Here is a 5963-nt window from a genome sequence, read left to right on the forward strand (position 1 = left end):
AACTATTGAGTTTCCTCCTCTTTAACGTGAGTGGCACCTGAGCCTGCCTCACATTTTCAACTTTACTAATTTTTGCAGGACGCTGGAGCGGAGACAGGCGACGAATATTGCTGAGCTTAGCATGGTTGCAACACTTTCCTGTAAGGCGATGAAAACAGAAGTCGATGTCTTCCTCATACAAGAAATACATAAATCAGTTAAAAATAGCTCTCGGAGCGGATGTGATGACGTCGTGGCTGTCACGGGAAGCACAGGAGCCAGGCTCATCCCGCCGACAGGAAGGTGGAGGCAGCGTCTGCAGCCCTTGGCTCCTCCTCGGGGCGCAGGACAGGCCGGGCCCTCGCCACCTCTCACAACTGGAACCTCTGTCTCCGGAGCTACTGTCTTGGTGTTTGCCGCTTAGACTGTCTTCCCAACCGTGGGAGCGGGCCCCATATGCACAGGAAAGCGCATCCCTGGTCCGCCCGGCTCAGGGACACTTGTTCCTGGGCACAGAGCACGGCTGGGGGCCGCACACTGTGGTCTACTTGGTGGGCCCCCTGGGCCTTCACCCTGGTGGGGAGGCGCGTTCCAGGGCCCGGATGCAACAAGGCTTCTGGTTCACTTGTGATAAACAGGACCTGTGTGGTCACATGGGCACGAAAACGTTCTCTACAGTCACCGGAGGCCCAGGGCAGCCGCCAGCTGACAGGGATGTGCCCTCAGAACCCTCGCTGCATCAGTAGTAGGTGCTGCGTTTTGCCATTGGCGGGGGGCAGGGGGTGGGCAGTGAGGCCATCGAGCCCAGAGCCCAGTGGCCGTGACGGTGGCCTTTAGTTCTCACGCTGTCTTCACAGAGAAAGCCTCCAGCTCTGGTACAGGCCACAGGGAGGGAACCAGGGGCCTCATCCTCTTTAGGGGCTGAGATCTGGTGAGCGTTTTCACAACATGAGCCTGAGGACACTTGGCACTCACTGGCCACAGGTTCTCACTGACCGGGTCGAGAGTGGAAGGGAAGGGCCGCCAAGACCAGCCAGTCAGTGACACACCCCACCGCAAATCATCACCTCGTGAGTCTGAGTCAGTGCTGGTGTGAGGCTCAGAGCTGACTAAAAGGTCCCCAAGGCGACGCGTACACCAGGCCAGCAGCCACGGTTCCCGGGTTGGCGCATCTCCCTATGGGGCTGGCACAGAGCTGGGCCCCCTCCCTGGGCTTCTCAGCCTGGGCGCCTGGCCCTGGAGGTGGGTGGGGTCCCAGGTCATCCCAGGCTTGGCCCCCACACAGCTGGGCAGGCCGTGGCCCTGCCCAAGTCAGGGCTCCACCTTCTCACTGGTGGGGTCTTTTGGGGGTAGGGAAAGTAGGGGAAATTTGGCTGGGGAAGAGGCTTGTTTGGGAACATGTTCTTCCCTCCATAGAGGGCAGCCCAGAAGCTCAAAAGCAGGGTTTTTTTTTCATATTTTGGAGCCAATTAATGTTATTTCTCTGTTTTCACATTTTCACAGGTTCTTAAAGCTTGCAAACCCCACTACTGACCTTCAGGATGTGAAGGCTGAAGAAGCAGGAGGTCCCAGCCCTGCCCTCCTGTGGAAAAGCCCCCCGGAGGGAGGGAAGAGCCTGCCCTGGTTCCCTGGGCCAGCCTGAAGTTTGAGCAGGAGAAGCGGCAGCCCAGCCCCTACCACGAGGTGCCCTCCCCAGACCAGGGTTGTTAATGCTTCCACATCTCAAAGATGTGGAGGCTGTTTCTCACTTTTGACCCCCTTTCTTTCCACTGTGGTTTCTAAATCCAAACATCTCGAATGGCCTGAGCTCTGGGCAGGGCATCTGCTGCCAGACACGGAGGTCATCTTTAGGGGTGTAATTGCTCTTAAGTACTCCAAACCCACGTACCAGGGTCCTGGTTGAGGGAGCACTTTGGGGCACACACAGGACTTGGCCAAGGAGGCGCAGGCCCCTGGTTGGCTTGCGTCTGGATGGTGCTGGGATACCTTGGCCTCTCTGGCGACTGAAGAGCCACTGCATGCTCCTCTTCTGCCTCCTGCTGGGTGGTGTCAGGCACTGCAGGTGCTGGAATCTGCTCCTGGTCAGCCCTCCCCATTCCCACCTGTACGGCCCTTCCTGTGCCTTGTCTCAGCCAAAAGCTACCCCTGCCCTCCCCAACCTGCAGCGGGAGCATGTGTCTGAGCTTATTAACAAAGGCCTCACTATTCTCAGGTCCGATTACGTGGTGAGTGCATGTGGAGGTTCATGGACTGCGGCGTGTGAGCATCGTGCAATCCTGCCTCAACACCACAGCTCTGTCCAGCCCTACAGCTCGCAGGGCACCCCTGCTCACCCCGGCTGCCCTGTCTGTCTGGCCATCTGCTTCACCAGATGGTAAATACTTGGAAGTTTAGGTGGCAAAGTTCAGCACAGATCTCAGCTGTAAAATGCTTCCCCAGGCTCTCAGCTTGCAGCTTCTAACTCACCCAGAGGCCAAGGCACTGGTCATGGATGACTCTGTGGCCCTGAATGTTGACCCCACTTGGCTGGGTCCCTGCAGCTCAGGCCCCTGTTCCTGGTCCGGCTGGAAGAGGGTCTTTGAGCATCACAACTTTGATAACATAAGGCTCCAGGCTGTACAGCCGCAACAGCGAGCTGGTTGTATTCCTGGCCTTTGCTCTTAGGTTTTGGTGGCAACCTTAGCCAAGGTGCAGACTGTTCACCCAGCCTCTCCACATGCCTCTCTGGCCTTGCCATCGACACACGACTGCCCGTGCCAGGCTGACCACTTGCTGCAGGCCTGGGCTCTGGGTGACTCTTAGGGAGCAGTTTGATCGCTGCACCAAAGCTCATAACTTAAGGTTCAGAACCTTCATCATGCAGATGTACTATGCCACTTGCTAAAGCACGAAAGAAAATTCAGATGTGAAGAGAGCTCTCCCCAGGCTTCCTCTGTGGAATGCATGTCCGCGTTGGCTGTGAGGTGCTGTGGGCACCGTGGCAGGAGTGGTAGGATAGCCCGAGGAGGTTGGGTGAGGCAGCCAGAGAACAGCAGCCCACGCGCTGGGCTGGGCATGCCTGAAATGTGGGCAGGGGCATCATGTGGCTGGCCTTTGGGGGCCATAAGCAGGTGGGGTGCACCGCAGAGCCTTCTGGAGCTGCGTTGCCCTCTGGCCCCAGGAAGCTTGGCCACATGACCTCCAAACTGAGGTGACTTGGCCTTTCTCCCAAATGTGGGCAAAGTTACCGCTGCTCCTAAAGCAGAGGGGAGTTGACAAGTTTCAACGAGGCTCCCCTTTCAAAAATGGTCCCCATCTCTGGGGCAGATCCAGGGTCAGCAGGGATGGCGCCAAGGGTCTTAGAGTGAGAAGTCACACGAGGAGCTGGGACACCTCCCTGTGCGATGCTGGTGGTCCGCACGAGGAGGGGAGATGGCTGAGAACCACCTGACAGACACGTTTGTGAGACAACTGGTGTGAACGTCTCAGGCTGAGGGAGAGAGGAAGCGCAGGGGCTCGGACATCGGGTGCACACACGCACTCATGAGACACGCCCAGGCACACTCCCCACACTTGTGCTCATGCAGAGAACACACCCACGTGACATGCACGTGCGCACAGAGATGCACACACACACACACACAGACATTCACACCCCCTCACACTGCACACACCCTCAGTCTTGTGGACAGACTGGGGACCGAAGGATGGGGGAGGAAATGGAGAGATCCCCCAGTGCAGGGTCCCGTGGGTCGCCGCTGTGCCGCATGCCCTGCTCCGTCCCAGCCTCCACTCTCTTCTCCAGGAAACAGGATTCCACGGGAGACCCAAATGCTTAAGTGGAACCACGGGCCGTGCACGGAGGAAGAGAGCCTGGGGAAGAGGTGCAGGCCTCCGTCCGCGGTCACTGCCCACGACGCAGCCTGAATCCGGGCTCTGAGCCCCTCCTTGGCAGCCGGTGAGGCTGCGGAGAGCAGGATTGGGGGAGGGGGAGTCCGTCCCCCCCCCCCCCCCAGGGAAGCCCCGGCCGCTGCCTCCCGCGCGTTCCTGCAGCGCCGCCTGCTGGCCACATGGAGTCCCGGGTGCACCCGCGCCAGGCTGGAGCGGCCCCGCAGACCCAGGTGGTAGGTGGGGGCGCACAGGATGCCGAGGGCTGAGATTGGTGGCTTGGGCCATTCAGAGTAAGACTTAACGGTACCTGTGCTAAGCAAGCCTCGAGAGGAGAGCAGCGTTTTCGCCTTAGCACTCCTCCGTTTCCAGAGCTCCTTATTTCTATACCAGAGCTGGGGGACCTGACCCTCCACTTCATCGTTCCCGGCCCGTGAGGCTGGGACAGAGACATGCAACCTTCACATTTGCTGATGGGCAGAAAGTACACCTGGTGTGCAAAGCCTTCGCAGCTGTTGCCCCGTGGACCTCTGCCTGCCGCTGTCCCCAGACTGGTGCCTGCTGTAATCCCAAGGGCATCTGTCTGTGGGTGTCGGCCCTGTTTCAAGACTCATTCATGTGTCTGTGGTCCTCTCTAGGACCACAGCTGGAGCCCAAAAACACCGAGGTGAAGTGACCCCAGGCTCTGCAAGGAGCACACAGACTGCGCCAGGGCTGAAGGGCCTGAGTCTCACCGTCACCAGGCCACTGCCGGCACTCCCGGGCCTTGTCTCTCACAACCCTCGTCAGGGAGCAATAACTCACCAGACACTTGTTAGAAGTGCAGGGAAGGCTTTATTCAAGACTATGGCCATAGTGCAGAGAGACTGAACTCAGCTCCCACTATGGGGATAAGAGGAACTCGGTTAGGTAGGAAGGGTGGGGAATGCTTTGCAGAACTGGGCTCAGAAGACCAAGGATGAGGCCCGGGTGAGAAGAGGGCTCCATGGAGCCCGGCTAGCTTTTGGTCTGGGACAGTCTTGGCTGCCCTTGCGATGGCCCATTTCATAGGAAATGAACTGCAGGGTCAGACAGTTCAAGGGTGCACCCAAAGCGGACCAAGCCCAAGATTCTGAGACTCAGGAAGAGCTGTGCATCCGCCCGCTGGGCTTCAGCTCTGAGTTCCCTGCACCCCAGCCCGTCTCTTTTTCTCTCTCTCTCTCTCACTGTCTCTCTGCCTCTGCTCTGCTGCTGTGGGAGGTGTGAGCTGCTGTCTTTGGACCCCAGTCACTGCGCGGTCCACCTGCCTCGTTTCCTTTTCCACCACAGACTCTGGCCTGAGTCCCACTCTGTGCTGGGCCCAGAGCAGAACTGTGGGTCAGGTTGCGGCACTGTGGTGCACACTTATTCTCAGGCGCCTCCTTCTAAAGGTGATGAGTACGGTGCTTTGTGTACATCCTTTCTTTAAAAGACCAGAACAACACAGAAATTGTGTCCATGCTTGAATCTTCCCACAGGAGACCTCAAGCTCTACCATTTGGGGAAGCTGTAGGGGCAGGGACACGGGTGGGGGTGGGGAGGGAGGACCGACAAAGCTCTGTGCCTTGGGCTGAATGTCCCACTGCTAAGCCCTTAACAACCCACTGCACCGCCTGTGAATGTTGGGGTGCCCCAGGCTCACCTCCTTACATGCTCTCTCCCTCAACACAGAGTTCTACTCCCACCTCCAGCTACTTTCACAGCAGACTCAGCACCAGGATGTCCAGTGGGCAACTTCCACGTGCGGTGTCTGAGGCATAGCTCTCCATCTGCTCCTGAGACCTCAGTCTTCCCATCTCAGTAAGCGGCGTCTTTGTTCTTTGAGACACGGAAGCTAAAACTTCAGTATCAAAAACACCACCCTCCGTCCAGTTTTACAATATATTCAAGCCCCCTTCTCTGCCACATCCCCCGCCTGCCCCTGGTCTAAGCCACTTCACCACAGCCTGGAATATAGTCAATAGCCATCCAACCACCCCTGATGTCCTCCCAGCTGCCCAGTCTTGTTCTGCACGCAGTAGGCAAAAGGATCACAGTTGTCGTTCCTCTCATTTATAATAAGATCCAGAGTCTTCACTGTCCTTAGGAGACCTGCACGC

The 5963-nt window shown here is 57.9% G+C and overlaps 1 long non-coding RNA gene across 1 annotated transcript; it reads left to right on the top strand.

Annotated features, from left to right (window-relative positions):
- The first annotated feature begins 1161 nt into the window (after nucleotides 1-1161).
- LOC149999132 (uncharacterized) lies at nucleotides 1162-2889 on the top strand. The gene is made up of 3 exons (XR_016514283.1): nucleotides 1162-1221; nucleotides 1483-1662; nucleotides 2192-2889. It is a non-coding gene; the product is annotated as an uncharacterized LOC149999132 (long non-coding RNA).
- Nucleotides 2890-5963: the final 3074 nt, after the last annotated feature.

Source organism: Furipterus horrens, unplaced genomic scaffold, assembly GCF_987537825.1.
Source record: "Furipterus horrens unplaced genomic scaffold, mFurHor1.1.pri manual_scaffold_11, whole genome shotgun sequence".
NCBI classification, from domain to species: domain Eukaryota; kingdom Metazoa; phylum Chordata; class Mammalia; order Chiroptera; family Furipteridae; genus Furipterus; species Furipterus horrens.